Source organism: Polypterus senegalus, chromosome 16, assembly GCF_016835505.1.
Source record: "Polypterus senegalus isolate Bchr_013 chromosome 16, ASM1683550v1, whole genome shotgun sequence".
NCBI lineage: Eukaryota > Metazoa > Chordata > Cladistia > Polypteriformes > Polypteridae > Polypterus > Polypterus senegalus.
The window spans coordinates 67,370,338-67,395,007 of NC_053169.1; positions in this window are offsets into that span (position 1 = coordinate 67,370,338).

A 24,670-nucleotide genomic window follows, 5' to 3' on the forward strand; every position below is an offset into this window, starting at 1 on the left:
AATCTCAAAGCATGAAGTCATTGTTGGAGTAAGCAATGAAGACTGTGAATACAGGCAGTATTTGTGGGGAGCACATAAACTGTCAGAGAGAATATTCTAGACATTTACTTTTGTTCAGTTAATTTTAGGGCATACATTTGGTGGATTATGGTCATTGCCTTTAATTACGCTGGACAACAAGGATTTTGCTTCCTGAACACTTGATTGTATATTAGAAATGTTTTACTCATGTGAGCACTTATTTTTGGTGTTTCCTCCCATAAGTATACATAAAGAGTAAGAAAGGAAGGCCTGTGGTGATCTAAATGCTGTGGTAGTGCAGAACAGATGTGGTAGGTGCTGAAACAGGAACTGGCCACTCTCTTGGTCTCTGGGCAAGAAAGTGTTGCACCTTAGCCACTGGACCACCCAACAAACAGACTTTTGCCTCCTTTTCATATAAAACTTGGACTGATGAAAATTTTTGTGAAAGCAGTGCCTAAGGAAAGTGGAGGATTTTTGCATTTGAGACGGATGTTTCCTTGAATAACGCATGTCAAGATTAAATAAGGCATTTATGGTCTTCAAACAAGACTAACCATAATGTCAAGCTGTTCAAAGATCTAAAAGAGCCAGAAGAAATCACATGGAAGGTATCTACAAAACACCAAGGGCCTCATGTATAATGCCATGCGTAGAACTCGCACTATAACATGGCGTAAGCACAAAAGCCGAAATGTGCTTACGCACAGAAAAATCCAGATGCAGGAATCTGTGCGTACTCCAACTTCCACGTTCTTCCGCTACATAAATCCCGATCAGCGTGAAAACTAACGCTCGTGCACGCTTCATGTAACGCCCCAACTCCACCCAGAACTATGCCTCTTTGAATATGCAAATCAATATAAATCGCCCTTAAGCTCAGCCTTCTGTGAAAAGTCAATGGGAAAAGCATGGGGGAAAATATAAGAATTTCAGCGAATACCAAGTGGAGGCAAAGGAAAAACATACTATTTGTTCAAATAAACCGTGGTATAATCAACAAAAGGAAGTTGATCGAGTGACATAGCGTAGTGGAGAAACTTGAAAGCTCACGTTCACAAAATCGTACAGTGCCGGAAATAAAAAAGAAGTCACATATCAAAGTCGCCGTGAAAAGGCGAGTTGTAGCCCACTGTCTGAGTGTCAAATGAAAGCTTACTAGGGTACAGAGGAAAAAAAAGGCACACAGTGGGGGGAAAAAGCACGAAATGTCAACTTCAGTCTCGACATTTCCACTTTAATCACGTAGTTTATTTTGTCATTAAAGTAGAACATCATAAACTTAATCTTAAAATCGTTTAATTAACCAGTTTCTCAAATCACATCGTAATTAAAGTAGCACGTTAAATGCTTTGTTTTGTATTTGATCTTATATGTGCTCTGTGTGTGTGAATCATTACTTGCTTCTTAAACTGGCTCTCTTCCTCCAACTGGACACAGAATCCATTACATTCATGATATTACAGCTCTCTGAATAACTAAAATACTGAGATGTATACGTGATATCATTTTTTTGATGATAGGAGTTAAAGCACGTTATTAAACATGTGTTTCACTTCAATGAAATAATTTATTGCAGCAGTACTCAGGGGCGGCTCTAGGCTTGTGGTGGCACTGGGCAGAGGAAGAATCGGCTCCTTCGCCGCCAATGTCAGTAAGGCAGCTTATGCACGGTGGATGGCCACGTCCTTTGCAGACACTGCATAGCCGACTCATGCTCATAACACAAGCATTTAACTTTTACCGAAATTTGTCGCTGTGTTGTTATTTTCTCTTTCTGTTTTATATTCAATATATATATTGGCGTAGCCGCCACTGCAGTCCTTGCTTTTCTTTCCCCAAGTAACCGATTGCCACACAATCAGCTTTGTAATAGAAGTTAAGCCATCTGTAAGCTTAGCGCAGATTCTTCAAAAGGAACATTGAAATATCTTCGTAGTACATGTTTAGTAATCCTTCACGACACTCCCAGTGAAGAATATAGATTATTTAAATGAAGTTAAAGTTTTATCTGTATAATTTAATAAACATATTTTGCTGCATTTCACCTTAAAAATGATATCGTCATCATATGTAAATACGCGCTCAGGTTGTGCGATATTATAACTATAGTACAAGTTTACAGTGGGATGATTGTACTTATAAGTACAAACAGTTCTACAAGGAGCAATTGATTGAGTGCATTTAAAGTTCTTGGGATGAAACTGTTTCTGAACCGCGAGGTCCATACAGGAAAGGCTTTAAAACATTTTGCAGTGGCTGAGACAGCGTGTCCTTCAAGCTGTATACCGATAATTCTCTTTCCGATCAGCTGCTGCTGTGATTCATACTCAGATACAGTGATATAAATACTCCGAGTGGTGCAGTTAGAGTAATATGGAAAAAGATGATCCGCTGTGGCAACTTCTAACGGGAGCAGCTGAAAGAAGAAGGTGCAGTGACAGTAACAACGCTAAAGCAGTTATGGTATTTGGAATACTATGGCTGTTCCCTGGACCATTATATTGTTACAAGTTAATTTCAATCAAATGCGTTACACTAATAAACAATATGCAGTTAGTTTCAGTGTATTTATAAAGCCCCGTTAGGAAGCAAGCTGATAAAGATTAGGTAAAGAGTTATTCTCTCCTTCCAGTACAGGAGTGGATCTTCTTGTCTACCAAGATAAGCATCCGTTAGGTATCTCTTCACCTCCACAGTGGCATCTGCAGTGGCACTGTGGACTCTTTGAGCCTCGGAAACACGCAAGTCCAAAAGTTGCCATAGATTGTCTGTGGGACATGCTGCTTCCAAGGATGGGGCCAGGGCTGATGTTGAAGGCTGTGGCTCTGTTTGAAAGAATCAAAGAGTACATGGTTTTATTCACAGTACACATTAAATGTATCAAATACCAAAAATAAACATTCCATACAAAAATCACCTTGGGGTGTCACGTGCACAGTTTCTGGAGAGTACCGCATTAGGGATGCGCATTCCAAGGTGAGTTGTCTCTCAGCCTCTCTGACACGGTCTGGATTGCCAAAGCCAATAGTTTTGAATCTTGGGTCCAGCACTGTAGCCAAGACCAAAACCCGGATGGATTCCAGTGTATAGTATCTGGAGCACAGATGCACACCTAAGACAGAAAATAGCAATAGTCAATGTTACTAAAGGGACAGAACTATTCATTGTACAAAAATGTTTTTGGATCATTGCAGCTTACCTAATTGTACGGACTCCTCCCTGGTCACCTTGGTACTCTTCTGAGATTGTGTGTTGCGACATGCGATATAGTGGGATCATTTTTGATGCCGACACCATTTTCTCTGCAGACATTTCAGTTGTCATATGTTTTAGTGGAAGAAGGAGGGTCAGGCATTCACTAATATCATACTCCCCACTTGTTAAGAGAACAACCTCTGTATTTAAATTAGAGCGGGCAGCACCAACTGCCTCACGTTGGTCATACAGACGTTGCAGCATGTCGTAAGTGCTGTTCCATCTGGTGTCTACTTCTTGAACCACCTTCTGCACTGGCCTGCCCATTAGGTGCTGCATCTCCGATAGTTTTTCTTTAGCATTGCAACTTGACCTGAACAAAGACACAATTTTCCTTGCTTTTTGATGAATTTCCTGGAGCTTGGGTGTCTGGTCAATTGCCTTCTTTACTACCAGATTCAGGGTATGGGCAAAGCATGGCACATGATGAACTGATTCCCCAGTTCGTCATTAGCACACTCATGGACTCTGTGATGTGAGCAGCAGTGTGTGTCTGGGGAAATTGGCTGACACAAAGGAGAACTGTGGCCAGTTTGGCTTCAGCTGTGACATAATGACATGTGACACCCAGATAACCATCCATATTAATTGAAGTCCACATATCAGAGATCAGGCTGACATAAGTAGCCTGCTTTACCTCGGCCATTGCCTTCTCTGTGGCTGCACAGTACTTGGCCTGAACCATGGCTTTTAGTGCCTTTCTGGTTTGGGAGGATGTAGCTGGGATCCAGTTTGTTAACAAAAGCCTTGAAGCCTTTATCTTCGACAATAGAAAAGGACTGCAAATCTTTTATCACAATGTCAACCAAAGCCTCATCCAGTTCCTCTTGTCTTCCTAAAAAAAAAAACAAACACACACAAAACAAGCTTATTGCAGAAAGCAAACTGTGTACACCCGCACCAGACCTCATGCTGCAGACACTTTCACTACTGCTGGTTCAGAATTGCTAAAATATCTGTAATACTATAAGAATAAAAATTTGTCATACCTTGCTTAGAAGTTCCAGCGTGAGCAGATGCAGCAGGTTTGTCGTACTCCTCTGTAACGCCAGGATACGTCGACCTCAAGTGACAAAGCATTGAAGATGTGTTACTGCTAAATGCAGGCTGCTTATCGCAAATCATGCATTTTACCTTTGATGGAGATACTAAATCAAAGTAATTCCACACCAGAGATCGAGACCTCTTGCGTGAACCTTCCATCGAGTATCCCAAATGTAATCGCAAAGTAGATTAGTCGTATTATCGGTATGTTTATAGCTTCTGGTGTCACTGATATACTGATACGAACTGGCGCTACACATCCACATCATCACATGCATTGGAAATGAGATGCTGAGCTTTTGACGCACACGTTTCAAAACGACACCTTGAAGCTTGTTTAAAAAGTGCACGTGAGATGATGAAGGGGAGGCAAAGCCAAATGTCACTGAGACCTGTCGTGTGTTACTTTGATCAACACTGTAAATTGCTTCACTCCATGTTAGCCTTGTTAATGACGACCCTGTAGACACTTCATTGATTGATACAGACGCCGACATAAAGATACTTCTGCACTGGAAGCAAAGAGCAGGCAGCTATCCATATTTATAGTAATTTCCAAAAAAATCTGTCTTTGCCAGAAACATTTATTCTTGTTTACCGTAACTGCAGCCCATACTAATCATGTATCTCGAAATCTGTGCAAATACTTGATACATATATACCACCTAACATTCAAAGTACAAGACCTGCAGTTTACCTATTGTAACAATATACCTACTACAACTAATGAAACCCCCTACGTTAGTTAGTTCCACGGCAGGGGTGCCCAATGCGTTTATCGCGATCGACTAGTAGATTGCAAAAAAAATTTTAAACGTTACTCGATCATATATCCTCCCTATGGCATTTGCCACTTTTATTGACATACAGGGTGGCCAGTCTGAGATCGCTTCTCTTCTAACACACTAGTCATCCCGCACAATCAAACGCACAAGCTACTACAAAACTCCGGCTGTCTTAGTAATCTAGTTATCCTTCCAATTTATATGGACTAAAGAAGGGATTAAAAAAATGTTTGGGGAGGGTATTGCTATTCCAAAGAAGGAAAATGTGGAAAGGCACTTTCAAACTGTTCATAAAAACTACGAAACTGACGTCCTTCCAAAAAACGATCTGAGAAAGAGAAAGCTGTCATTTTTCACTGGGCTGAATTCAAAAGCTCCTTGACTGCATTATTCGGCTGTACTTGTTTATGCGAGTCAGCCTTTTCCCACATGAAGATTATTAAATCCAAATAGAGTAGTGACCATAAATGTATTGAATTGTTATTGTGCCATAAAGGTTATTCAGTTATGCCAGGTACGACAACATACATTTATACAGTACAGGCCAAAAGTTTGGACACACCTCCTCATTCAATGTGTTTTCTTTATTTTCATGACCATTTACAGCACTCCATCACTCTCCTTCTTGGTCAAATAGCCCTTACACAGCCTGGAGGTGTTTGGGGTCATTGTCCTGTTGAAAAATAAATGATCGTCCAACTAACCTGACTTCTGCACAGCACAACTGCTGGTCCCAACCCCATTGATAAAGCAAGAAATTCCACTATATAACCCTGATAAGGCACACCTGTGAAGTGAAAACCATTTCAGGTGACTACCTGTTGAAGCTCATCGAGAGAATGCCAAGAGTGTGCAAAGCAGTAATCAGAGCAAAGGGTGGCTATTTTGAAGAAACTAGAATATAAAACATGTTTTCAGTTATTTCACCTTTTTTTGTTAAGTACATAACTCCACATGTGTTCATTCATAGTTTTGATGCCTTCAGTGAGAATCTACCAATGTAAATGGTCATGAAAATAAAGAAAACACATTGAATGAGGAGGTGTGTCCAAACTTTTGGCCTGTACTGTATATATATATATATATATATATACACAGTATATATAATTTTTAATGTAGGTAGATCATTTCGACCTGGTCATTTTAAAAGTAGCTCGCAAGCCGAAAAAATTTTGGACACCCCTGATCTACGGTTTCATCATACACATGAAACAAGACACATATTTTCATTAGATGCATCTTGATCACACTGCTGCCTCACAGTAAGGAGACCTAGGTTAATATTCCAGCTCCTCCCTGTGTGGAGTTTGCATGCTCTCTCGGTGTCTGCGTGGGTTTCCTTCGGGTGTTCTGGTTTCTTCCCACAGTGCAAAGACATGCAGGTTAGGTGCTTTGGCGATCCTAACTTGTCCCTAGTGTGGGTGTGTTGTGTGTGTGTGTGTTTGCATGAGTGTGTGTGTGTTTGCATGTGCGCGTGTGTGTGTGCCCTGCGGTGGGCTGGCACGCTGCCCGGGATTTGTTCCTGCCTTGCGCACTGTGCTGCCTGGAATTGGTCCAGCAGACCCCCGTGACCCTGTGTTAGGTTATAGCAGGTTGGACAATGACTGACTGAATGACATCTTGAACATTAATGCAGTAATTATATCAGTAATAATGAACCTTAGGAAGAAAAGGATTATTTATGAAAAGAGACCGAAACAGTCATATTGTAGCAGACAGTATAAAAACAACATATAGGACAGTAAATAGAACATATAGAATATCAAACAAAAAAGTGTATAACATTTAACACTATATAACATAATATGACTATATACTATGTAATATATATATATATAATATATATATGTATTTCTGTAAGCAGTGAATAAACGTATAACACTGTTCACTATAGAAGTGAGGCAGTGCAATTCAGAGACTAGAATATTTATGAGAACAGCCAGAGTATTATGGTGAAGGAAGGGCTTTGAACAGGGCTCCGAAGCCTCAGATATGCGTACTACTGAGATCAGGATGGGGCTCCGAAGCCTCAGACATGCGTAGTACTGAGTTGCATCATGACGGGCTTTGAACGGGGCTCCGAAACCTCAGACATGCATAGTACTGAGATCATGACGGGGTTCCGAAGCCTCAGACATGCGTAGTACTGAGATTGCGTCATGACGGGCTTTGAACGGGGCTCCAAAGCCTCAGATATGCGTAGTACTGAGATCATGATGGGGCTCCGAAGCCTCAGACATGCGTAGTACTGAGATTGGATCATGACAGGGCTTCAAGCAGACATGTTCACTGGTTACTGAATCTTTGTGAAGCCTCAGCACACTGAAAGGCATTGACCTCTATATTTTGAGAGTCTATCTGACACTTAACTCTCTAGTTATATTTTGTAATTCGTATTGACATTACACATTTCAGTTGATATGGTTAAACTACAATTCAGGTAGTTGCTGAGAATTAATTATTGTTCTTGTGGATTGCTGTGATTTCCTTTGTCTGATTCATAGTGTCAAAGATATATTGTCATATATCAACTTTATATATATGAAAAGATTAGGTAAATCGTGCAACCTTTTTATGGAACACTTAATTTTGTTCAAAACCATACGTCATATAGTATACATCTATAAATATAATTTTTTCGTCTTCATTAGGGGAATACAACAATGATACTGTTGTATCAATTAAACCATTTTAACGTGCATATGTCAAACAACATATTTCATTCGCCGCAGTAAGAACAGTATAGTTCAGTTGTGCAGAGCTCGCTAATTATCCCGATTAGGTGGCTCAGTGGTGTTGTCACTGTCTCTCAGTAAAAACACCAGGGGTTCGCGTCGCTGATCCTCCTCTTGTGAAAGTTTTTCTTTCTATTCCATCATTTAACAAGCTTGGATGGATAGCGAGCGAATCGAGCTATCGAGGGAAGGTTGGGCCACCGTAGTCGGGCAGGGGGCACACGCCCCTAATTATATTGTGTATGTAAAGAGTTTCACTGTAAAATGTAATAAGCTTCATATTTGTGTGTTTGGAGACCCTGGTGTCGTACTGAATTTGTATTGTAGAAAAATAAACTACTGTGCAGCATGCCTAAATGTGTCTTTTCGTTTCTGATTGCTATACGGCAATTCCAACTTGGGACAATTTGCTATAAACAGTTTCAGCCAACCAGCACCTTCTAAACATGCAGAATGACAGTGTGAACCTTTATTGTAGCGGCACAGCATCTTCGTTTCAGTCAGTCATTGTCCTGTTAGACTATTTACTATTAAGTGCTGCTTGAGCTACCGTTTATAGTACAACAGGTGGCCTACCTAGTTTTTAAATCGATATTGAAATGCACACACACGTCTCCTAAATTATTTATTGAAATGCCTACATTAACAGTGTCCGTTTTAGGAAGTCGTAGTTTTTACTTGTTCCTGTTTTTAGGAATTATCATTTCTCAGTGTCACATATTATTCGTTACTACTCACGAGTCCCGCTTAATTGAGATTCTGTTTTATATTCTGTATAAGCAAACTTTTTAAAAGGAGCGTTAATTGAACTGACTATAGTAGACTTGTCATCTTCTTAAAATGACTTTATTGATTTGATATTGACAATTAATCATAAGGTCAAACATCAAGGAGGATCGGAGTTTGCATGGACTGCGCTTTCTTTTTTTTCATGACATCGTGTCAGTAGAGAGTGCATCACAGAGGTGTGACCACGGGGGGGCTGGGGTGGGCACTGCCCCCCCAGAGACAAGCCATGCCCACCCTGCAAAATGCTTTGTCTGTCCAATGAAAACTCTGGAGAAGAATAACATTTAATTTTCACAGTTCACGTCGCCGCACATTTCGCAGCACGTTTTGAACCTGTTGACCGCATTCTTTAATTAAAACTCCGTATACGTTCCATTCTTCTTTTATTTTCTGGTTGGTAACACCAAAGGCTATGCATAGGTGGCTTATTAAAAAGCAGACATCTTCAACCTCTGTCCCTCCGCAAGCTGCTGGCTCCACGGTTAAGCCCAGCACCGCTGCTAACAACACGGAGCACAACGCACCCACATCGGGAAATGAAACTCGAAAAGATGTAGATAAGCCTACACAATCCTCCAGCTCTGCGCCCGTGTCTGGTACTTCAAACCTCTGCCTTCAACAAAATGTATAGTCCAGTTTGCCTGACTTAAATATGGATAGCCCACCCCAGCCCATTTTAATTAATTATCCCAAGCGCACATTCGGAAAGACACTCAGATGTTTTAGTGCAAACTGGCATCAGTCTCGACCATGGCTTGAATATTCTATTGTCCGTGATGCCAGCTTTTGCTTTGCCTGCCGCAAATTTAGTGTTTCCAATTCGGACTACGAGGACATATTCACCAAACACGGCTACACTAATTGGAAAAAAGCTCTAGAAAAAGACTGTGGTGGCTTCCACAAACAAGCGTCTAGTATCCCACACGTCAGAGCCATGTCTGCATGGCAAGAGTATCGGCACCGGGCAGAGATGGGTGAAAGCATAGTTCAACTACTGGGTCCAACCCAAATAGAAAAGAATAGATATTATGTGAAAAGCATTGGGGAGGCCGTTCAGTTCCTTTCAGTCAATGAGCTGGCTCTGCGTGGTTACGATCATGAAGGTGTGGAGGAGGGACTTTTCCTTAAGTTCTTTGATTACACAATCAAAAAAGATGCCAAACTTGCAGAAATTTTAAAATACATCTCAGACAACGCAAAATTCACATTCAATGTAATTCAAAATGAAATAATTGAGACTCTTGCCAAAATGGTGGTAAAAGATATCAGGACCAAATATGAAAAAGCAGACTCTCCTGGACTTTGCGTTAAAAGTGATGGTACCAGGGATCGCTGTAACATTGAGAATTTGTCTGTAGTGATTAGATTTGTCCAGAACTCCATCCCTGAAAAACACCTGATTGACTTAACTGAACTGAATCAGCTTCATGCTGAATATATTTGTAATCAAATTCTGTCACATCTCTCTGAGCTAGGTTACAGCCCAGACAATTTAGTGTGTCAGTGTTTTGATGGTGCTTCTGTCATGTCTGGGGCAAGGCGTAGTGTCCAGGCTTTGTTACAAAACAAAGTTGGTAAGTACATTCCATATGTACACTGCTACAACCACCAGCTCCATTTAGCAGTGATACATGCAATGGAATCAGAACCTCTGGTAAGAAGTTGTTTGACTGGTCAAATTCATTGAACACATTTTGTCACAAACATTATGTTTCACACACATACAATACACCCACACTGAAAAGACTTCTAGAAATACAATGGACCAGTCATTATGATGTCACAAAGTCCATTGTCAACAATGAGGAAGCTATAAGGGGGCTTCTCTCAAAGGTAGCAGAGGCTGACACTGCCCCTTTTGACATTTGCATAGAGGCATGTGGTATTTTGAAAAAGCAGAATTTCTTCAATACAGGAGAATTCCTCCTTCATGTGCTTGGTGTGCTGAAACCAGCCAATGCAATTCTACAGGCACATGCAGTGGATTTGTGCACTGCTGGGGAGGTGGTGACAGCTTCACTGGCCACACTGAAGGGGATAAGATGCGACTAATTCTGGGAGGAGCATTTCTCTCAGTGTGAAAGTAGGCCTACCAATTCGCTCAAAAGGAAACAGAAAGTTAATTCACAGCGTGATGACAGTATTGTCGTGTCTATGCCCAGGCATGATGACTCTGATGAACAAATTGCTCCTAATCAGACTTTTAAAAGGGCTATGTTCAGCATTCTTGATAGAGCTATTGTGGAAATGGAGACAAGATTCTACCAGAGAAATGTTCAATTATTGAGGGTCACATTGCTTCTCCTGCCAAAATCAGAATTATTTCTTGATCATTCTCTCCTGAAATCACTTCAGGCACTTGCAGGCACAGAGCAAAACAGTATGAGCTTGCAAAATGAAATTGCTGTGGCAAAAGCAATGTTGATCAATAAACTGCCAGCTGATGCTAATCTTTCTGAAGCATACAAATGCATTCAGCAGTACAAAGAGGCCTTCCCTATGTTGCATTCACTATATATATGTTACATCACTTATCATTGGTGTGTCTTTAGCTGCATGCGAAAGCTCTTTCTCTACTTTGAACTGCATTCTCACTCCACTCTGCCAAACAATGCTGCATTCAAGGAAGAGAAATTTAGTCATTCTGGCGCATGAGAAAAACATCACAGAAAATCTAGACATGAATGAATTTATTTTAGAATTTGCCAAGAGTAACCACAGACTGGTCCTGTAAATCATATCCAGATTCCAACACTGGAAACTGATTTCCTATAACCTCCTTAATGACTACAATGAGCCACGTTTCTGTTCTTTCTCTCATATGCTGTATACATTTGATGTTTATTTATATTTACCTTGTAGATGTAGTTCTATATTTGTTCACAAAAATTAATAATAAAAGTTACATTGCCTCTGTTAATTTTATTGAACAATAGGTTGTGATTTATGCCACAATTTTTGCTTTTATATGTTATATAAAACTATGTTGTTATTATTATTTGACCCCCCCTACAAAAATGGGGATGGATGGATATTTTTTGCACCCCCAGACAAGCCATATGCCCACCCACACGCGATGTTCTGGTCACACCTCTGGTGCATCACGTTAACAATACATTCTGTCCTAAATGACAGCACACACGCTTTTTTATATTTCCTAAAGGCTAATGTGTCTCAATTTGCTCATTAATATATTTTGGCAGTGTATTTTAGTGAGAATGATTCTAAACATATTACCTATGTTCATTTCCCATGTAGATATGTAACGTTCGGTGAGAATAAATAAAAAGTAACAACACATATAATAGTTATGTTGCATTGTTTATGATTAACAAAATTCATCGTTTATCTGAAATGTTCTACTTATACAGTCGATTTATTCCACTTCCGAAGGTGTACATTGCCGGTATTCTCCATTACATTTACCCCCGAGTGTAACGTGTGCCAGTGTAACCAAGGGATGGCAGACGAGCTCACATAATGGGTGACAAGGAACATTCTTATCCTGATGTCATGAATATTCCCATCTTGTGCTTTTTCTCGTTCCTGCAAGTTTACTATTATTATTGGACACGTATGTAGAGGAAATGTGTTTTATTTTATGTCTACGAAAGGAAGGATGGTAAAACCTTGAATGAAACTGAGTGTCGATGCTTTGGGTAACAAGACAGGTTAAGGAGCAGGGAACATTGAATGTGACATTGACTGCGGGGAATTGTGTAACTGGAAGATGGTTTAAGAATACAGAAACGACAAAAACTTAGTCTTTCAGTAATTCTATTTACATCAATTATTTACTCTGTTGTGCTGCAGTTCAGAAGATTACTTATTATTTACCCCCCAGCGCAGCCTTTGATAAGATGCATTCAGAAGGAAAGGATGTTGCTGACAAAGTCAGATGCTTTTTTGAAAGTTTGGCTCCAGATGTGCTTATCCAGCTGCTCCTTCTTGTCAGTACTTGAGTGATCTTTATGTTCACCTCTGGATGAATTCGCAAAGTTTCTTTACAACTTTTTGTCTCATTAATGCAGAAATCCCGAGGCTTTCCTAAAATTGCAGAAGACACTGTTGATGGCGCTGATTCTGTTTTAAAGGCAGTTGTGATTAGTTATGCAGAACACGCTTTTACTCACATTGGTTTTTTGGAAATCAATAATACAAATCAGCAACAGATCTGGGAATCACTGAATCATAAAAACGTTTAATGAGGAATGTCTTGCGCATATACTGGTGTAATGACCACGTGGGCTTTAGCGAAGCATTTCTTAGCCTCTCTGATATGATCGACATGAGGTAGAATAGATTCTGGATTGTTATAATACATGCTACTTTACGCAAAATATGCTCATCCATTTGTTACAGATTCTTGGTGGACACGATTCCACACCAAGGAAAAAGGTGCCCCATGTAAATCGTTCATAATGTCTCCAAAATATATTTAACTTTCAGACAAGTACTACTTAAATGTTTTATACAAAATCCTTATTTCAACATATCCGTGCCCCAACTAGGATTTGAACTTGTGTTAGCACACCTTATCGCTGTAGCACAGACAACCACTTTTACGCTTTGAGCCAAAGCACTTCAGTAGGGTAGTGGCTGACCAAATCGACTGCTGACTGCGCAGATATCAATGATGTCATTACGCTAGCGTGACTCAAAATCACGTGACGGGCACATTTGAAGCAAGCCTCGAAGCGGTGCTTCAATCTCCAGTGCTTCGAAAGCTCGACACCGTGTCGAAACTTGAGTATCGAGCGGCCCATCACTACATCCAGCTAGTTGACAACAAAACTGTAAAGTGCAATATGTCACTAAAAATTAATTTTTTGCTTTCACACTTTCACTTCTCTACTAATCTTGGTATGCAGTCTGTGATGAATACAGTGAAAGGTTTCACCAGTACATTGCAATGATGGAAAATGGTATTGGGCAAATGGAATTCATTAGTCTTGGCTTACTTTTGTTGGAACGACAAGCGTCAGATGCGGAGTACAAACAGAAATGGGCAACATGTGTTTAGCTCAGTTGAACTAATGCAGAGTGTCAGCATCATTAAGTGATTAAATACACTAAATTCAATAAAAATTTATTTCATGTTCCCCAAATTGATCTGTCAATTCATCTAGTCATTTGGAAAATGAGTTTGTGTTCAGCTTGGAATTTTCTGTTATTGCCAAAAATCTTTCAGAAGGCAAAACTTTTTAGAAAAAATATGTTTTCTGATGCAATAAGCCCTAATATTTCCAACGATTGCTGAAGCCTCACAGCAGCCTTGTGACTCCACTGCTCTAAACTGACTTATGTTTTCCTTTACAAATCTGTTCTTTGCACATGGGAATGACGTGAATTTTAGATTTGTAGTCATTGAAGATTTACTGGAAAATTACTGTATGTTTACTGTATCATACATTTGTTTTCGCCTTATTTTTAATTTCCTCAACATTCTGCCTGCCCCTGGTCCACGTAGCTCACTAAACATTGCAGGCCATGTAACAGTTAAGGTCACCATTGCCAGATCAAGTAATTTTTCACCAAATGGGGTGAGAAGGTTGGAGCTGAGGAGAACACAAACGGTCAGTGCCTTTTGTTTGTATCCCAGATGTAGAGCATCAAACTCCAATCCCAGAGGGGTTCGTATTTACATTCCTGCTACTTTTTTAATGAGGACTCGATCACTGCCTCCATTTTCATTTTATTAATTTTAAGACTCTGAACTTCCCCCAGGCAAGCAATAACCAGAGGGTGATCTAAGGGACCACAATGTTTGATATATTTAAGTGTGCAAATTCTTTGTGCTCGTATTCTGCCATACCAGACAGTTTCTTGTTGTTTTTCTGACAGAACCATTTTACGGCTCTGCAGAGCCATGGAAAATGACATCCCAACCAGTGAATGAGACATGCTTTTTTTCCAGTAGTTTTAATGACTCACATGGCGGAGGTAAAATTTGAGTTCAACAACAAAACCTTTCCCGTGGATTTTTTCCCCTTTTTTATTCCCAGGAAAAACCACCTGTGTAAATTTTTAAGAGCAAGCTATCACTTATAGCATGAAAATGGATTGCTACATTTATTTTAACAAGCTGTCTTTTAAATGTCTTTGTAAAGTGTTACTGGGTGTCGAGCAATGTATTACTATTACTGATATTTTACTAAATCTTACTATCTACGTTTCTTTGATTATGAGCCCCATTGAAGAATTTTTTGGTAACAGAACAGTAAACACGCCAAAACTACTGAAAATACAACTGATGATTGGTCTTTTTTGATATAATTTTAACAAAGTTTACTGTCCGCCCTCAATCACAGAGCACCCCGTTAATACGTCAATAGTGTTTAATATACCTGCAGCCTTAGAACGCAGACATCAGGACATCGCTGCACGTGCATGTCTACTAACAGATATGACAGCATTTTGCACGGAGCATGCGTTAAAACAAATTGATTAAGATCAGCGATTTTCAACGGTTCACATGTTTGCTGTAAGATTTTTTAAAGCAAACTAATTAAAAACTTCTTTGAAGAAATATGACAAAAAATAAGTCTACGACACAGATTCTATACCATTTTATATGATTTTTATATCATTATTTTAATAATATACATACACTATATGTGGACTATAAAGCAATACATGTATAATTTCGTGCATTTTAACCAGTTGACATCTCTCAATTGTATATAATCAATTTATATGAACCTTTACTTCAATAATATACACATTATGTTTGTATTGCGTGTAATTATTTCAATGAACTTGTGGTATTGTCGAGCAAATAGTGTCCCTATTCATACCCCACTACACAGTGGCTAAATTTGATCACGCATTCACACGTATAATAATAATAATAATAATAATATTATTGTTATTACAAACCGGATTCCAAAAAAGTTGGGACACTATACAAATCGTGAATAAAAACTGAATGCAATGATGTGGAGGTGCCAACTGCTAATATTTTATTCAGAATAGAACATAAATCACGGAACAAAAGTTTAAACTGAGAAAATGTATAATTTTAAGGGAAAAATATGTTGATTCAGAATTTCATGGTGTCTCAAAAAAGTTGGGACAAGGCCATTTTCACCACTGTGTGGCATCTCCCCTTCTTCTTACAACACTCAACAGACTTCTGGGGACCGAGGAGACCAGTTTCTCAAGTTTAGAAATAGGAATGCTCTCCCATTCTTGTCTAATACAGGCCTCTAACTGTTCAATCGTCTTGGGCCTTCTTTGTCGCACCTTCCTCTTTATGATGCGCCATATGTTCTCTATAGGTGAAAGATCTGGGGCCTCATGTATAAACGGTGCGTACGCACAGAAATGTTGCGTAAGAACTTTTCCACGTTCAAATCGCGATGTATTAAACCTACACTTGGCGTTAAGCCATGCACTTTTCCACGGTACCTCATGCCTTGTCGTACGCAAGTTCTCCGCTTGGTTTTGCAAACTGGCGGCACCCAGCGTCAAAGCAATGGTACTGTTCTTGTGTGATTACTCATTATTTTCATGACACGGCTTTATAAATACACAGAAACTAACCGCATATTGTTTATTAGTGTAATGCATCTGATTGTAATTAACTCGTAAACAATATAATGGTCCAGGGAACAGCCATAGTATTCCAAATACCATAACTGCTTTAGCGTTGTTACTCTCACTTCTCCTTCTTCTTCTTCTTCTTCTTCTTTCAGCTCCTCCCGTTAAGAGTTGCCACAGCGGATCATCTTTTTCCTTATTACTCTCACTGCACGACTCGGAGTATTGATATCACTGTATCTGAGTGTGAATCACAGCAGCAGCTGATCGGAAAGAGAATTATCGGTATACAGCTTTAAGGACACGCTGTCTCAGCCACTGCAAAACATTTTAAAAACAGAAACAGTTTAATCCCAAGAACACTAAATGCACTCAATCAATTGCTCCTTGTAGAACGGTTTGTACTTATAAGTACAATCACCCCACTGTAAACTTGCACTACAGTTATAATATCTCACAACCTGAGCCACTTTATAAAGCGTATTTACATATGATGACGATATCATTTTTAAGGTGAAATGCAGCAAAATATGTTTGTTAAATTATACACATAAAACTTTAACTTCATTTAAATAATCTATATTCTTCACTGGGAGTGTTGTGAAGGATAGAATAATTAAACATGTACTACGAAGATATTTCAATGCTCTTTAAACGTTTTGAAGAATCGGCGCTAAGCTTACAGATGGCTTAACGTCTATTACAGAGCTGATTGTATGGCGATCGGTTACTTGGGGAAAGAAAAGCAAGGACTCTTGGGGCGGCCACACCAGTATATATTGAATATAAAACAGAAAGAGAAAATAACAACACAGCTAAAAACGCAGCGACAAATTTCGACAAAAGATAAATGCTTGTCATGAGCATGAGGCTCATGAAACACATGTTTAATAATGTGCTTTAGCTCCTATCATCATGAAAATGACATCACGTATACATCTCAGTATTTTAGTTATTCAGAGAGCTGTAATATCACAAATGTAATGGACTCTGTGTCCAGTTGGAGGAAGAGAGCCAGTTTAAGAAGCAAGTAGTGATTCACACACACAGATCACATACGAGTAGAAAATCAAATACAAAACAAAGCATTTAACGTGCTACTTTAATTACGATGTGATTTGAGAAACTGGTTGATTAAACGATTTTAAGATGAAGTTTATAATGTTCTACTAAATGACAAAATAAACTATGTGATTAAAGTGGAAATGTCGAGATTGAAGTTGACATTTCGTGCTTTTTCCCCACCGTGTGCCTTTTTTCTCTGTACCCTAATAAACTTTCATATGACACTCAGACAGTGGGCTTACAACTCTTCTTTTCACGGCAACTTTGATATGTGACTTCTTTTTTATTTCCGCACTGTGCGATTTTGTGAATGTGAGCTTTCAAGTTTCTCCAACACGCTATGTCACTCGATCAACTTCCTTTTGTTGATTATACCACGGTTTATTTGAACAAATAGTATGTTTTTCCTTTGCCTCCTCTTGGTATTCGCTGAAATTCTTATATTTCCCCCGTACTTTTCCCATTGTCTTTTCACAGAAGGCTGCGCTTAAGGGCGATTTATATTGATTTGCATATTCAAATAGGCGTAATTCTGGGAGGATTTGGGGCGTTACATAATGCGCGTGCACGAGCGTTAGTTTTCACGCTGATCGGGATTTATGTAACGGAAGAACGTGGAAGTTGGAGTACGCACAGATTCCTGCATCTGGATTTTTCTGTGCGTAAACACATTTCGGCTTTTGTGCTTACGCCATGTTATAGTGCGAGTCCTACGCACGGCGTTATACATGAGGCCCCTGGACTGCAGACTGGCCATTTCAGTACCCGGACCCTTCTCCTCCGCAGCCATGATGTTGTGATTGATGCAGAATGTGGTCTGGCATTATCTTGTTGAAAAATGCAGGGTCTTCCCTGAAAGAGATGACGTCTGGATGGGAGCATATGTTGTTCTAGAACCTGAATATATTTTTCTGCATTGATGGTGCCTTTCCAGACATGCAAGCTGCCCATGCCACACGTACTCATGCAACCCCATACCATCAGAGATGCAGGCTTCTGAACTGAGCGTTGATAACAACTTGGGTTGTCCTTGTCCTCTTTGGTCCGGATGACATGGCGTCCCAGATTTCCAAAAGAACTTTGAATCGTGACTGTCTGACCACAGAACAGTCTTCCATTTTGCCACACTCCATTTTAAATGATCCCTGGCCCAGTGAAAACGCCTGAGCTTGTGGATCTTGCTTAGAAATGGCTTCTTCTTTGCACTGTAGAGTTTCAGCTGGCAACGGCGGATGGCACGGTGGATTGTGTTCACTGACAATGGTTTCTGGAAGTATTCCTGAGCCCATTCTGTTATTTCCTTTACAGTAGCATTCCTGTTTGTGGTGCAGTGTCGTTTAAGGGCCCGGAGATCACGGGCATCCAGTATGGTTTTACGGCCTTGACCCTTATGCACAGAGATTGTTCCAGATTCTCTGAATCTTCGGATGATGTTATGCACAGTTGATGATGATAGATGCAAAGTCTTTGCAATTTTTCGCTGGGTAACACCTTTCTGATATTGCTCCACTATCGTTCTGTACAACATTGTGGCAATTGGTGATCCTCTACCCATCTTGGCTTCTGAGAGACACTGCCACTCTGAGAAGCTCTTTTTATACCCAATCATGTTGCCAATTGACCTAATTAGTGTTAATTGGTCTTCCAGCTCTTCGTTATGCTCAAATTTACTTTTTCCAGCCTCTTATTGCTACTTGTCCCAACTTTTTTGGGATTTGTGAAATTTTGAATCAACATATTTTTCCTTTAAAATGATACATTTACTCGGATTAAACATTTGATCTGTCATCTACGTTCTATTACAAATAAAATATTGACATTTGCCAATTTGTAAAAATAAATAAATAAATAAATAAAATAACAGAAAGGAAGCCCCCAGACACAAACCAGTGATCATTTCACTGCGAGTCAGCAATCTTACTCCTACCACCACCTCTTCCTGTTAGATACGCGCATTATAATTTTGAGCACTACTTTTTTATTTTATACTGTCATAAATAAATTATATCAAAAAGGTTTTTTAAAAAGTCAATCTGAAGCAAAGAGGGTAAGTAATAACTTCTTTTGTAAGTCAATCAAAAATGCTTAAGCCTAAAAAAAGATCGTCCTGTCAAAATAAGAGACTCTTTCGCCTTGTTGACGTGAATCATCTTTAAATGAAATGCTGCCAATAAGGAATTATAGAAATCACCGCGCTGCTTTCTAACTTTGACGAACTAAAGTTTTACTGGGTGAAAAAAATGATCGTCCATGACAGATACACTTAATCAGTAATATGTGTGACCCACGATTTATCAGTTTGAGTGTTTGTGTTGTGTACGCGCGTGTGTGTGGTTTTCTCAGTTTTACAATCAAAACAGACATCAGTTATTTGTGAAGCTGAAATATTCTGATTATTCTGATCCCTGATCACTGATAAACATTCAGAAGAAACAGTGCTATTCCAGTGTTTTCCTCCATAACATCCTTTCAGCAAACAGGGCTAATGTCCTTGCTGAAACAGATCTAAACAGTTTAGGTGAAAAAATGGGATGTACTGTGGTTGCGTTCAATGGTTTCTGGTAACTCTGCTTTTGAAAAGAATCTGTCATGGGTGGGAAAAGAGGGAGCGAGTGAGGAGGGTACAATGAGCCGGGGCGGGACGGAGCGAGGCGAAGAGGCGGGTATCTGTGCAAGTGTTTTAAATAACGAAAGGAAAAAAAGTGCTTTGAAATCGAGGACCCCCAACCAAGAGGGCTTATGAAACACACCGCGACAGACAGGCATATGCTACTTGTATAAAATGTGCACAATAATTACAACAGTGTTGAAGCAATGATGAAGCGAAAGGGAGATGCTAAACATGGGTGGCCGCGTTGTGCCTGCCCATAAATCCCAACCAATGTATATATCTGAATGGATCTATCTAAACTAATATATATATATCAGAACGGATGTATCTGAACAGATGTATATATCTAAACCAATCTATTTAAACCAACATATATATCGAAACCAATGTATATATCTGAACGGATGTATCTCAACCAATGTATATATCTGACTGGATGTATTCAAACTTATATTTATATCTCAACCAATATATCCAAAACCAATGTATATATCTGAACCGATATATATATATCTGAACGGATGTATTAAAAGCAATGTATATATTAAAACCAATGTATCCGAACTGATATATATATCTTAATCAATGTATATATTTACAAACCAATCTTTTTTTCCTGAACGGCCCCTCATAATATATATATATTCTAATTACCAAACTCAGTTTTCTAATTCCTGTATACTGTTCCCAAAACACATTACTTCGGAAATAACAGAACACTTAATTAGCCCAGGAGTCCAATTAAAAGCAGAAGCTGGTTGGAACAAAATCCTGTAGCCACAATGCGCCCCCAGGACTGAGGTTGGGAAACACTGGCGTAGAGTTTATCAGAAGGCCTCAAATCCCACAGACTTCCACTGTTTATCAGGTATTGTACTTTAGCATTTCTCCCCCTTCCTTGCCTTTTTGTCCATCCTGAAAAGAGCTGACCAGAAACTTGACTTGACCAAAGACATTTGTGTGCTGCATCTCACATTTATTTATCAGATTGTATGGTTATGGTTTGCCAACATTCACATTATACTTTGCTTCCATATCATTTTTAAAAATATCTTCTTATATAATACGTTACCGTGGCTGTCCGTTTGTCTGCCTAGGATTTTAAATCACCTGTAGCTTGCAAAGCATTTGAACTATTGACCTGAAATTTGGTACACATATGCTACAACAACAACAACATTTATTTATATAGCACATTTTCATACAAAAAGTAGCTCAAAGTGCTTTACATAATGAAGAATAGAAAAATAAAAGACACAGTAAAAAAATAAAATAAGTCAACATTAATTAATATAGAATAAAAACAAAAAAAAAACTCCAGACAGCTGGAGAAAAAGATAAAATCTGTAGGGATTCCAGACCATTAGACTGCCCAGTCCTCTCTGGGCATTGTACCTAACATAATGATGATGGTCACGTAGACTTATGGCTTTTAATCCATCCATCACTGTTGGAGCATCATGATGCTTTGAGAAGGTGGTGGTGGCGCAGGCCGCCACCACAAAGAAACCAGAGAAAGAAACAGAAGAGAGAGTAGGGGTCAGTACAGATTTTAGAGCCACCATGAATAGTTATTATAATGAATTGAACATACAGAGTATCAGGATTAAGTTAAAGTGAAGTTATGAAAAGGCCATGTTATGTTAAGTAATGTGTTTTCAGCAGTGTTTTAAAATGCTCCACTGTACTAGCCTGGCGAATTCCTATTGACAGGCTATTCCAGAATTTAGGTGCATAACAGCAGAAGGCCACCTTACCACTTTTAAGTTTTGTTCTTGGAATTCTAAGCAGATACTCATTTGAGGATATAAGGTTACGATTTGGAATTTAAGGTGTCAGACATTCCGATATATAAAATGGGGCGATATTATTTAAGGCTTTATAAACCATAAGAATTTTAAAGTCAATCCTGAATGACACAGGTAACCAGTGTAGTGACATCAAAACTGGAGAAATGTGCTCAGATTTTCTTTTCCTAGTTAAGATTCTAGCAGCTGCATTCTGCACTAGTTGCAAACGATTTATGTCTTTTTTGGGTAGTCCTGAGAGGAATGCGTTACAGTAATCTAGTCGACTGAAAACAAACGCGTGAACTAATTTCTCAGCATCTTTCAGTGATATAAGAGGTCTAACTTGCTATGTTTCTTAACTGAAAAAATGCTGTCCTAGTGATTAGATTAATATGCGATTTAAAATTCAGATTACAGTCAACAATTACCCCTAAGCTTTTTATCTCCGTCTTGACTTTTAATTCTAATGTATCCAGTTTATTTCTAATAGCCTAATTGTATGCATTATTGCCAATTACTAAGATTTCAGTTTTCTCTTTATTTAACTTGAGAAAGTTATTATTCATCCATTCTGAGATACAAGTCAGACATTGTGTTAGTGAATCAAGAGAATCAGGGTCATCAGGTGCTATTGATAAGTACAGCTGTGTGTCATCAGCATAGCTGTGGTAGCTCACGTTGTGCCCTGAGATACTCTGACCTAATGGAAGCATATAGATTGAGAATAACAGCGGACCCAGGATAGAGCCTTGTGGAACACCATATTGGATATCATGTGTCTTTGAGTTGTAATTACCACAACTAACAAAGAATTTTCTCCCTGCCAGGTAGGATTCAAACCAATTGAAGACACTGCCAGAGAGGCCCACTCATTGACTAAGGCGATTTCTAAGAATATTGTGATCAATGGTGTCAAATGCAGCACTCACATCTAAGAGGATGAGAACAGATAAATGGCCTCTGTCTGCATTCACCCGCAAATCATTTACTACTTTAACAAGTGCAGTTTCTGTGCTGTGATTTGTTCTAAAACCCGACTGAAATTTATCAAGAATAGCATGTTTATTTAGGTGGTCATTTAGCTGCATAATGACTGCCTTCTCCAGAATTTTACTTAAGAAAGTTAGGTTAGAGATGGGTCTAAAATTTTCTAGAGCCGAGGGGTCAAGATTATGTTTCTTAATTAGGGGTTTAACTACAGCAGTCTTAAGACAGTCTGGGAAGACCCCCGTATCTAATAATGAATTTACAATGTCAAGAACATTATCAATTAGCGCACCCATTACTTCTTTGAAATAATTTGTTGGTATTGGGCCAAGGACGCAGATGGAGGGTTTTAATTGAGATATTTTTTGTAAGTCAGATAAATCTATCGTAGTGAAAGAGTTTAATTTGTTTATAACGGAATGCTGGGGTTTAGGAGGATCCTTAGTGTTGGGGAGATATGCTATGTTATTTCTAATATCATTAATTTTTTGGTTGAAAAATACAGCAATAGCCTCACAGGTTTTACTGGAAGTACTTAGGAGGCATTCCTTTGAGTTACCTGGGTTTAGCAGACGATCAATTGTAGAGAATAAGACTCTGTAATTACTAGCATTGTTATTTATAATCTTAGAGAAATAGCAGTGCCTCTCAAGACAGACAGTGTTATTGTATTCTGTTATTTTAACTTTTAATATTTCACAAGTGGATAGTTAGTTTAGTCTTCCTTCATTTACTCTCAGCTCTATGGCATGTTCTCTTTAAATCCGACACTCTTTGGGTCTTCCATGGTATAATAATGCTAGAAGATATTTTAACTGTTGTGGACGCGGCCCGGACACAAACAGGCGGACATGTTGTGAAAAACCACCACCCGTTTATTAACAATATTTACAAATATAATAATGCTCACTTAGACCCAATCCAAAGTCCATAAAGTGCACAAACCCCAAAATGACACTCAGTCCTGGCCACAATGCCTTCTTCTCGGGCCGCCTCCACTCTCTTCTGCCTTGCCATCCTTCCACCCGACTCTAGCGCTGAATGAATGGAGACGGCCCCTTTTAAACAGTCCCCGGATGAGCACCAGGTGTTCCCGGCATTCCTCCTCTGGCTACGCCCCAGCGTGGCGGAAGTGCCGGCTGTCCTCCCGGCAGCTCTCCGGGCGCCGTCCTAATTCTTCCTCCCAGCACTTCCTTGTGTGGCGGAAGTGCTGGGGTAACAGGTCCCCAAGGCATTGGGGCGCCTCCTGGCGGTGACCACGGGCCCCTATAGGGTGGAGCTTCCATGCCCTGTACCTGTGGCCCCCAGAGCAACCAGGAAGGCGGCCCCCACGTGATCCAGGGTGCGCTTAGACCCACATCCGGTCCCTCACAGTGTCCCGGCCGGGTTGTTGCCCCTGGCATCCCTGACAGTGCCCCACAGCCAGCGAAGACCACTCGGGGGAAAGAGCGACCCGTCCCACGAGGGCAACACAGCCCCGAAGCGGGTCCTACTTCAGGACAGCCGGGGTCCGGTCCCGCTCTCCAAGCAGGGACAGGGGCGGAGACACGGCCTGAGCACCACCACTTGGTGCTCCCCTGCGCCTCGCACAGGTTGCGCTCCCCCCTCTTACCGGTACCCCGGGGCCCCCCCGTTTGGCACCCCTTCTGAGGCCTTCGCGCCCCTTTGGTCGGAGTCACTCGCTCCCTTGCAGCCTCCTCCAGCCATGGTAGCACCCGCGCACCAGCAGAGAGATCCTTCAGCTGACGGTCTGACATCAGAGGGCAGGTCCCCAACGAAGGGGGTCCTACTGCTCGCCTGGGGTCCGTCCCTACAAAAGAGAACACAGGGGCAGAACCGCTGCCAAGGCACCCTTCCCATGCCACGCACTGGCAGCGTCCCCCCCTCCAATCGGCACCCCGGCACTTGCCTCTTTGGCACCCTCTCCGTGGCTTCCATGTCCCTCTTAACGATGGAATCGCCGGCACTGCCTGCGCTCTCTCCGCAGGCCTCAGGGAATCCCTCTGCCCCCGCAGAGGGCAGCTAGCACCCGGACACGTGCAC